The sequence below is a fragment of the Petaurus breviceps genome, unplaced genomic scaffold (genome assembly GCF_028583685.1).
Source record: "Petaurus breviceps papuanus isolate PSGF00001 unplaced genomic scaffold, PetGlider_PUasm1.0 355, whole genome shotgun sequence".
NCBI classification, from domain to species: Eukaryota; Metazoa; Chordata; class Mammalia; order Diprotodontia; family Petauridae; genus Petaurus; species Petaurus breviceps.
The window spans coordinates 1,641,632-1,653,276 of record NW_027186289.1 but is presented as its reverse complement, the minus strand read 5'-3'; the positions used below and the strand labels follow the sequence as shown (position 1 = coordinate 1,653,276).

The 11,645-nt window shown below is 38.5% G+C and overlaps 1 protein-coding gene and 1 pseudogene across 1 annotated transcript in view; both read left to right on the top strand.

The window, feature by feature from the left end:
• The window catches only part of LOC138168138 (zinc finger protein 665-like), a 552,079-nt pseudogene that overhangs the window by 146,796 nt on the left and 393,638 nt on the right, over positions 1-11,645 (top strand).
• The window catches only part of LOC138168139 (zinc finger protein 665-like), a 176,365-nt gene that overhangs the window by 144,922 nt on the left and 19,798 nt on the right, over positions 1-11,645 (top strand).

Below are 11,645 nucleotides of genomic sequence, written 5' to 3'. Positions count from 1 at the left end.
TTTTGAGTTGCTTTCCTTTATGAAAGCAGATCCAAGAACCTGTGTTGGCAGCCACCCTGGGGATGCTGGGATGCTTGCTGCTACAGAATGTCAGCAAATATTGAGGAATGACAAACAGTATTTCAGAGAAAAATGATTACTTGTATAGGGTTTTATGCACAAGATGGAATTTGGGATGTTTAATGAAGTCTCTTCTTTTAGGAGGTCTAATGAAATCTATGCTGCATTAGGAGGCCTTCTCTTGGTAAGTAGATCCCAAAGCTTTGTCTCCAGCCTGATTTCTCCAAAGTACAGACAAGTATGAGCTCTAGAGGAAGCCCTTTCCATATCCATGCCTATATCAATCTTCATTTCTGAAGGACCAAGGTTGTCTACTGATCACCCTCCTCCTGAAAAAAACACACCCCCTCTGAGCACATTTGTGAGTCTTCTCTCCACAGTGAATCCTCTGATAGAAAGTAAGAGATGATCTTTATCTGAAAGCCTTCTCACACAGAATCCAGAGGGAAGTGGAACCGCTCTTCAGAATGGTTTCTCTAACACTGAAGAAGTTCTGAACTCTTATTTGAATGCCTTTGCTTATTCATGAAAATGATCAGATCACATTTCTATCTGATATGAATTCTGACATGGGAAATAGATGATTGTTGCCTGAAGGCATCACCACCTTGATTATATTCATAGGGTTTCTCTCAAGAAGAGTGTTAACTAAATCAACCACATTCCTAGCACTCCTGAGGTTTGTGTCCAGTGTGGATTCTCTGATGTTTAACAAGATGGGAACTTGGTGAGAAATCATTCCATATTAATGACATTCAAAAGAGTCCCTTTCATTGTGGGCATTTTGATGTCTGCCAATACTGAACCTCTGTCTGAAAGCCCTTCCACATTGATTAAATCAAAAAGGATTCTCTTCAGTACAGATTCTCTAATGTGTAGCAAGATGGGAGCAATGGCTAAATGACTTTCCATGTTGATGCTATTTTGTAAGATTTTTCTCCAGTATGGATTCTCTGATGTGAAACAAGATTGGAGGTACATCTAAAATACTTTCCACATTGATTATATTCATAAGGCCTGTCTCCAGTGTGGATTCTCTGATATCTAGCAAGTTTAGAGTTCCTTAAAAGCCTTTCCACACTGATTACATTCAAAATGTTTCTCTTCAGTGTTGATTCTCTGATGTGCAGCAAGATACTCCTTAATTATGAAAACATTTCCACATTGATTACATTCAAAAGGTTTCTTTCCAATGTGGATTCACTGATGTCTACCTACACTGGAACTGAATCTGAAAGGCTTACCACGCTGATTACATTCATAATGTTTCTCTCCAGTGTGGCTTCTCTGATGTCTAGCAAGGACCTCTATCTAAAAGTCTTTCCACATTGATTACATTCAAAAGGCTTTCTCCATTGTGGAATTTCTGATGTGCTGCAAGATTCTTCCCAGTTGTTAAAGTCTTTCAGCATTGATTACATGCAAAGAGCATTACTCCAGTGTGAATTTTCTGCTGTACAGCAAGCCTGGAGCTCTGTGTGAAAGTCTTTCCATATTGATTATGTTCAAAAGGGTTTCCCTCTGTGGAATCTCTGATGGCCAATAAGGAATGATCTGTGGCAGAAAGCCTTCCCACGTTCAGGATATTCATAAAACTGCTTGCCAGCATGAATCTTCAAAAGTCCATCAAGATCTGAGTTCCAACCAAAGGCCTTTCCACGCTGAACACAAGCATATCTTTTCATCCCAGAGAGAAATCTAGATTGGTAAAGGAGGGATGAGTGAAGGCATGAGATTGTTTCACATTCATTATATTTATCAGTTTCCTTACTAATGGGAGTTTCCCGAGGAGAAATGAGATTAGAGTTCTGACTCTGTGATATATCTTTCCTGTGGGCCTGCCTGAGAGTCTTCAGCTGGAGATTTGTTCCTCTCTGTCACTCTGTGGGCTCTGTAGCTTTAAAATCTGTTTAGAGTAATTTTTTTTTACAGGTATTGGAATTGTTTGGAGCCAGAGCCCTGTTTGTACTGCTACTCTGCCATCTTGGCTCCACCAAGCTATTTACTTTTTATAGGTAAAAATGTTATCATGACTCTTTAAAAATGCCATTACTTGAGTAGTTTGAAAGAAAAGCTTAAACTTAGCTGAGTATGAAGGGTTGATTCTAAATTACCAGGAAAATCATTTTACTGATCTAGGAAAAATAATATCAAAATTCATTTGGAAGGACAAAATGTTAACAATATCAAAGTAACCAATGGAAAACAAATGTAAGGGCAGGAGGTTTAGCAGTACCAGATCTCAAACTCTCTTATGAGGCAGTAATTATCAAAATTATCTGGTACTGGCTAAGAAATAGAAAGGCAAATCAGCGGAACAGAGTAGACACACAATTTAGAATAGCAAACTGGTATAGTTACCTTGGATTTGGCAAGTGTAAAGGCTCAAGGTTTGGGGATCAGAATTCATTATCTGGTAAAAAATTGTGGGAAAACTAGAAAGAAATATGGCCAAAATTGGGCACAGACCAATATCTTACACGATTTAACAAAATCACATCAAAATGGATGATCTAGGTATAAAGAGAGATTTTATAAGAAAATTTGAAGGACAAGGAACATATTACTTATCATACTTATGAATAGCATACAATTTATGGAAAAAACTTAGAAAGCAGAGTTATATGTAAAATGGATAAGTTTGATTACATTAAATTTTTAAAACTCTTGTACAAATAAAACAATTGTAGCCAAGATCCAGAAAGAAATCAGCAAATTGGATTTTAAAAATGTATAGACAGTTTCTCAGATATTGAAAATATACAAGGATTTTTGTAAAATCTATAAGAATGCAAGTCATTGGGGGCTAGGTGACACAGTTAATAAAACACTGGCCCTGGAGTCAGGAGGATCTGAATTCAAATTTGGCCTCAGACACTTAACACACACACACAAACTAGCTGTGTGACCTTGGGCAAGTCACTTAACCCCAATCGCTCTCCAAAAAGCAAAGAAAAAGAATGCATCATTCCCCAATTGATAAATGGTCAAAGGATGTCAACAAGCAATTTTCAGATGAAGAAATTAAAGCTATATACAGGCATATGAAAGCATGCTCTAACTCACTTTTGACTAGGGACATGTAAATGAAAACAACTCTCAGGTACCACTTCACACCTATCAGATTGGCTTTCATGACAGAAAAGGAAAATGATAAATGCTGGAGAAGATATGGGAAAATTGGAATGCTAATGTATTGTTGGTGGAGTTATAAACTGATCTAACCAGTCTGCAGAGCAATTTGGAACTATGCCCAAAGGGCTAACCACTGTGAATACCTTACTTGGTCCAGCAATACCACTACTGTGTATTTCAAAAATATCATAAAAGAGGGAAAAGGACCACTATGTATAAAAATATTTATAACAACTCTCTTTGTAGTGGCAAAAAGTGAGAAATTGAAGGGATGCCCATTAATTGGCCAATGGCGGAACAAATTGTCATAGATGAATGTAATAAAATACTATTGTGCTATAAAAAATTATGTGCAGGCAGATTTCAGAAAAACTTAGAAAGATTTATATGAACTGATGCTGAGTGAAGTGAGCAGAACTAGGAGACCATTGTACATAGTCACACCACCATTGGATGATGATCAGCTATGATAGAAAATTCCAAAACACTCATGATGGACAATGCTAACCACATCCAGAGAAAGAACTCTGGAGTTTGAATACAAATAGAAGTATACTATCTTTGCTTTTGTTTTTTGTTTCTCATTACTTTTTCCTTTTGCTCTGATTCTTCTTTCACAACATGACTAATATGAAATTATATTTAATGTGATTATATATGTATAATAACATATCAAATTGGTTGCTATGTTGGGGAAGGGGGAGGAGAAAGAGGGGAGAAAAATTTGGAACTCAGAACCTTACAAAAATGAATGTTGAAAACTATCTCTACTTGAAATTGGAAAAAATAGAATATTATTAAGAAAAAAAGAAAAAAGAGTATGTCTGTGAAGTTTTATTGCCTTTAGATTGGTGAGAAGGTCATGAGCTGCATAAATCTTCAGTAACCATTGCTATTGCATCTATTTGTGTATGAATATAAATTTCGCCATATGTGTTTATCTTTTTTTTTTCAGATGTAGAAATTAGATTAAAAGTAAACGAGATGATTAGAAAGCTGGGAATTTTTGTGGAAGAATGTGACCTGCAAATATTCATGAGTGATGGTGTCTGAGACTTCAAGCTGAGAGAAATCCATGATTCTATCAAAGTGGATAAAAATTCAAAGAATGACTGTGGATTTGATGAAATTGGAAAGAAATTCAGACAGTCTTCAATTTTAAATCACTACAAGAAAATGCCCTCAAGGAATGACTATCTTTAGGATATTCCACATAGCAAGTGCTTTACTGAACAGGTAAAATAGGATAGAATATGGGTGGATAGGTTGCGCAGTGAATAGAGGACTGGCCCTGGAGACAGGAGGACCTGAGTTCAAATTTGATCTCAGACACTTAACACAAAACAAGCAGTGTGACCTTGGGCAAATCACTCAACCCCAACTGCCCTACCTTCCCCCCTCCAAAAAAAGCACACAAAAAAAAAATAGGATAGAATATAGGAAATAGGATAGAATAGGAGCTTTTTCAGTCACTGGCAAAGGCTCCTGAAATGCAAATGTTTCCCTGTAGTCAATGGGAAATGATCTTAAGCTGAAGTTCAGACCTTATTAGACATCAGAAAAGTGATACTGGAGAAATGTTTTCTGTAAGTAATAAAGGTAGGAAGGTCATGAGTCAGAACGCTAAGCTCATTACTCATCAGCAAATTCCAATTAGTAAGGGACCTGATGAATATAAAGATTCTGAAGCAACCTCATGCTATCACTCACCCCTTCCTTACCAACCTAGATTTCAGACTGGAATGAAAAGATCTGCATGTGTTCAGTGTGGGAAGGCCTTTGGGTGGGACTCAGATCTTGATAGATCTCAGAAGATTCACACTGGGTCATCCTTATTGGCCAGCAGAGATTCCACAGAGGGAAACCTTTTGAATGTAATCAGTATGGAAAAATTTTCACACAAAGTTCTGGGCTTGCTGCACATCAGAGAATCCACACTGGAGAAATACCTTTTGAATGTAATCAACATGAAAAGACTTTTGGATTCAGGTTCCATCTTGCTAGACATCAGAGAATTCACATTGGAGACAAACCTTTTGAATGTAATCAATGTGGAAAGGGTTTTACAGAGAAATATACTCTTGCTTTAAATCAGGGAATTCACACTGGAGGGAAATCTTTTGAATGTAATTAGTATGGAAAGGCTTTCACAAAGAACTCCAAATTTGTTAGACATCAGAGGATCCACACTGGAGAAATCCCCTTTGAATGTAATCAATATGAAAAGACTTTTGGACAAAGTTCCCAACTAGCTAGGCATCAGAGAATTCACAATGTGGAGAAAACTTTTGAATGTGATGAATGTGGAAGGGCTTTCATAATGAGAAAGAATTCTGTTGCACATCAGAGAATCCACACTGAAGAGAAACGTTTTGAATGTAATCAGTGTGGAAAGGTTTTACAAAGAACTCTGAACTTGCTAGCCATCAGAGAATTCACACTGGAGACAGGCCTTATGAATGTGGAAAGTCTTTTAGATGTACCTCCAATCTTGCTTCACATCAGAGAATCCATACTGGAGAGAAACCTTATAAAATGTCATCTACATGGAAAGTCTTTTTCACACAGCTCCCATCTTGCTGCACATTAGAGAATCCACACTGAAGAGAATCCTTTTCGATGTAATCAATGTGGAAGGGCTTTCAGACAGAGGTTCAGTATTGGCAAACATCAGATTGCCCACAATGAGAGGAACTCTTGAATGTAATTAATATGGAATGATTTCTCACCAAACTCCAATCTTGCTAAACACCAGGGAATTCACACTTGAGACAAACCTCCTGAGTGCTATGAATGTGGTAGACTTACTTGAGAGAAACTTAATGAATATAAACAAGGTGATGATGCCTTCAGGCAACAGTCATCTATTTCCCGTGTCAGAATTCATATGAGATAGAAATCTGATTCAATCATTTTCATGAAAAAGTAAAAGCATTCAAATCAGAGTTCAGAACTTCTTCAGTATTAGAGGAACCATTCTGAAGAGCAGTTCCATTTCCTCTGGACTCTGTGGAAAGGCTTTCATATAGAGATCATCTCTTTCTATTCTAGGATTCACTGTGGAGGGAAGACTTAGAAATATGCTCAGGGGGGCCATGCTTTATTCTGGAGAAGGGTGATCAGTAGATAACTTTAGTTCTTCAGAAATGAAGGCTGATAAAGGCATGGATGTTGAACACTCTTCCTCTAGAGCTCATACTTGCCTGTACTTGGGAAAATACAGACTGGAGACAAAGCTTTGGAATTTAATTCCCAAGGGAAATCCTCCTGCTGCAGCACAGACTTCATCAGACCTCCCAAAAAAAGGGACCCCATTAACCGTCCCAAATTCCATCCTGTGTATAACACCCTAAACTTGCAATTATTTTTCTCTGAAAAATCACTTGTCATCACTCCTCAATATTTGCTGGCATTCATAGAGTATGATATTTCTTCAGTTATTCCTCAATTAATTGGTACTCACTTTTTTCCTGATATTTACAGACACCAAAATTTCTCACATAAATGTTTTGGTATTATTTCATGTCAGTTTTTTAAAATGATTTTTTAAAATCAGCTTTGTGGATGAGGTGGGCTTGACATCACAGGGCCTGAACTCCAGTTCAGTCTCTGGCACTTAATAGCTGTATGTCCCTGGGTAAGTCATGTCACCTAATCCTGCCTGACTTTCCCCTTCTGCAGAATGGGAACAAGAAGGGGATCTAGCTCCCAGACCTGAGGTGCAGAACAGTATTTGTAAAATGCTTGACAAGCTTAAAATAACTATGGAAATACTGGCTTTTTAAATTATTATTTCTTGGATCATTCATAGCAAAGTCAATTGGTTAAAACACATGGACAGTTTAGTCACATTTCTTTTAATTCCCTTGATATTCCAAACAGAGTAGAGGAATCCATTACTTCTAATGGATAGACCATAGGGTTTAGAATCAGGGAAAACTTGAGTTCCAGTCATGACTCTGATGCTCCCTAGCTCTAAGTCTGGGCAAGTAACAACCCCTCTGTGCTTCACTTTACTCATCTCTAAAATGAGGAGATTGGAGGCAGTGGCTTTGATGGGCCTTTCCAAGTCTAACTTTGTCTTCCCGTCAAGAGTACATTTCTCTGTCTCCTTCCTGCTGCCTCTTCCTATATACCACAAGGAGGCCTTGCAGGCCCAAATCTGCAGCTAAATCAGACTCCTCAGAAGTAAAGAGTTTGGGAACTTGACAAGATCAACTATGTCATGTAGAAAGGAAGATGAGGAGAGTAACCTTGTGTTCAGTTATTCCAAAGACTTCCCTTATACTGCCCACGCTTACTAAGCTCTGCAAAATGTTGGATACAGTGCAAAGTAGTCTGGTAGAAAATAGATAGGGTTCCCACTGTAGACCATGATTAACTCCTGATGAATACCTGACTTAGGAAAGGTCACCAAAGGAGTCAGAGGAACCTTGAGGAAAATCCAGTGTTGGGTAGTGGAAGAGCTGATCTCTACACTCAGGATGGAAAGGATCACAAAGAACTTAAGGGGGCAGTTTTCATATCACAAAAACCCACAGGGCATAATGTGCTCCCCTCACAGAGGCCTCGTATCCAAAGTCTATGAAGGACAAACACTCTGTTCATACAAGCATATAAAGGATGACTACAGTAGAGGTGGTACAAAGCTAGGAATAACTAATTTTCAAAGGAAGAAATGCCAGTTATCAATGATTATAAGAAAAAACTCTACATCTACAATCACTAAGCCAAATTACTAATAATGAGAAAGATTTTCAGCTGGGTAAAGGTGGTAAGAAAATGAGCATCAGAAATATTGCAATTGGAATTGTTTCCTCTAATTATGTACTTGCCACAAGGGCTTTGTATTTTTTTATTTTTTTCCTGTCACAGAGGGGAGATCCCTGGAGGAGGAAGTAAATATAACTATTTTGAAAAAGTCTGAGCAAAAATAATCCAAATCAATAATTAGGTAAATGCAAATTAAATCAACTCTCAGGCTCCACTCAACCCCCATCCAAGTGAAAAAAGAAAAGGAAAGATATTCGAAGCGGAGGAAGAGAAAACAGATACATCAGTTTCCTAATGAAGCTGTCAAGTTCTCCCCAAATCATAAAATCATTGACTCAGTGACACCACTAGAGGGCGTATACCTTTCAAGACAGCAAAGGAGCCCAGGTGTACAAAGATACTGAGACCAGCTCCTTTTGCTATGTCCAAGACCTGGAAAGTAAGATGGGTCTTCTTATACTTCAATTACTGCTTATCTTATTACAATTAATGAGGCAAAAACTGAACAAATTCTGGTGTGTGAATGTTATGGAACAATAACATGCCATGGAACCCAGGCGATTTCAGTGAAACCTGGAACAGTTGGACGGGCCAATGCAGACTCCAGGGAGTATTTGCTAATGATACAGCATGGTGAAGGCCAACGACTTGGCAAGACGTCCCACTTCTTGTTATTGTAACCAGTATATCTGAGAAGTATCGAGGTCTGTGCAACCTGCCTCCTTACCTGGGTGTGATGGATAGGAGATGAAGAATAAACAGCACATTTGAGAAATGGACAGTGTGGGAATTTGGGCTCCTTAGCTATGTGCTTTTATTACAAATATGTTGCTATTTATTGTTCTTCCAATTTTGGGTAGGAGAGTAGGGCAGTGGGAGGGGCACTAGCAGTAGAATTGTCCTGTCCAGATCCTCCACACTCCAAAATAATAAGGAAGGAAACTGATGTAATAACACTGCTTTAAAAGTATTATTTTGAATTCGTTATTACTCAAAAAGAAATTCAGGCTAACCACATTTGTTTCATCCTCTTTTATGGTGAATATAAAATTTTCATTTTGTGTCATGTTTGCAATTTTCACAATTAAATAAATCAAATATAGATTGTTTCCTGTTTGTCCTTTCTCCAATTTTAGATTCATGACACCAAATGATAAAGATATTTTCACAAGACTTTCTCTTTCAATCAGTGCTTTGGAGCATGTCTCCATGTATCATTTATGGTTATCAGGACTTTGGAAAACTTCTTGTCCTTTCAGCACTCATCTGTTGGCATTGGTTCCTTGATACACACAGATGTCAGTTCTCTATCATGGATATAAATGACTTTTTCAGGTCATTTATCATGTAATATTTGGTATATTCTGCCTGCTATTTTTTCTCTTTTAATTTGGTCTGTTTATTTTATTAAAACATTTTAAGTTTTCTGCAGTTAGAATTTTATATTTTTTTTACTGAGATCTTAGATCAAGAATTCTGCTAGCCACAGTTCTGAAGTTACCTGAATGCTTGCTTGTACTTTTAACAAATATTTTTTTTTCATCACGAAAAATTTCATGTGCCTCTCCCACCCACTTCAAATTGAGAAAGAAAACGAAACAAAATTCCCATTGCAAATATGTATAAGGACAACATTCCTTGATTGTTGGTCCCAAAAATATATTTGTAGAAGTTCTAGATCATGGTGGAAAATGTCTATTGAGCAATTCCCCTTCAGAAGACACCAAAAAGACACCATAAGTCTTTTTTATTTAGTCTCTTGATAATCCTGTTCAGGTCTACTTTGTTTTCCTTATCTTTATGTGAGACTTAACCCAGAATAGATAGGACTGTTAAAGCGCTGTCATCTTGCTGTCATCTTCCTGTCTATGCTTATACTTCTGTTACTGCTTTCTTTATAAATGAAAGTGTGAAGGCATTTGGAGCTGGGCATTTTAGCGCTGCTCTTGCGAGGCTCTCTGTGAATGCTTCAGAATCATGTCTTTGCCGTGCTTATCCCTTCCCACGTTTTCATGACTGTTCCTGCTGACTGATGGCCACACTGGAATCCTGCTTTTCGGTCTCCCCTAAGAAGTAACACACCTTTTATCAGACAATTATTTTTAATCCGTGTCTTTTTTAAATATTTTAAATGTGTTGAATGTAAACAAGAGACAGAGTTTTGTTTTCTTGTATGTCTCGCCCTGGCTGCTGTTTGCTCTTTTTTTTTCAATTTCACTTAAACCTATGAATTAGGTTTCCATCTGTCCCATCCGCTCTGGTTAAACTGTTTCCTAGATTCAGATTTGTACTTAATGCTCCCTCTTTGTTTTTTAATCTTATCTAAGTATTTAATTCTTCCTCTTCTTCTCCCCCTCAGTTAATTGTCCAATAGCATCCCCTTTCCAGTTTTCCCCTCCAAATTATTTCTTTTTTAAAAAATTTCATTTCCTGTGTCTTTCCCTTGAAACTATTTTCCATATTTCTCTTCTTTTTTTTTTTTTTTTTGGTCTTTCTATCTCCCCCTTTCCTTTGGCCTTCCCGACACTTATACTGAGTTCATCCTTCTTTATTCTTGGTATTTAAGACTTGAATATTTTTTCCAGTTTTAATTTTGGCTTCCCTCTTCTAAGGAGATTCTGCTGTTGCCTTGGAGACCATTTTTGGAAAGGATTCTGGGAAGATAGCAGAGTAGGTTAGAACATTTCACGCTCCCCAGATTTTCCTCCACAAAAGAGATAAAATAGAAATCTCAGGGCGGACACGGAGCCTGAAAACCACTAAGAGTCTGGGCAGAGCCCGGAAATTTCCTGCCTGGCAGGAGTAAACAGGGCCAGGCCGGGGTCCCCATAACACCCAAGGGCGAGTCTTGGGGTGACTGTATTTGGGAGGCAGCCTGGCCCAGCCACAGGGAGTTTTACCCTGGTATAGTGCGGGGAGCTGGGCGTCTGAGCCCAGGAAGATTGAGGGAACCTCTGCTGACAAGGAGTGCCAGAGCCAGCTGTGCTGGGGGAGAGGAGAGGGCCAGCCCCAGCTGTGCTGCAAGAGCCGAGAAGCTAGAAGGAGCTGGCACTCCCCCGGTGAGTGCAGAAGCCGGGATTTGGGGGCGTCACTTTGGGGAACAGGTTTTACAGGGACCTTAGTCACCAAAGGAATAAAAGTAGGAAGAGTTCAAAGAGAATTCCTGCTTCTGGAGACCAGCCTGCGCAGAGAGAGAAAGCCTGGCTGCAGAGTGATGACGCCGCTGAAAAGTAAGTAAATTTAATGGGGGTATGTGTATGAGTGTGAGTGTGTGTGTGTGTGTGTGTGTGTGAAGGTTATGCTAAATTAGGGGAAGACTAAGAATAGACTTAAACAAGAACAAGGCATTATGGGAAGGTGTGGGAATGAATGAAAGGCATGCACTAGAAGGGGGGGCGGGGCTCAGACTACAAAAGATCAATTGAAAAAGAGGATGTGGCTTAGAAACATGGGCATAAAAACCTGGCTTTTGGAGAGAACCAAACAGAACCTGCAACATATTTCAGGATGTTTCCTGCCCCTTCAAGCACAAATAGAGCAGAAGGACATTGATGATATCGGACCCTGAAATTTGAAATCTTGGCCACTAACAGTCTTCGTGCAAGTTGAGATTTTTCTATCGTTCCCAGTAGTAACTCTCCAACTGTATTTCATTGAGGTGAATTCATAGTGCAATG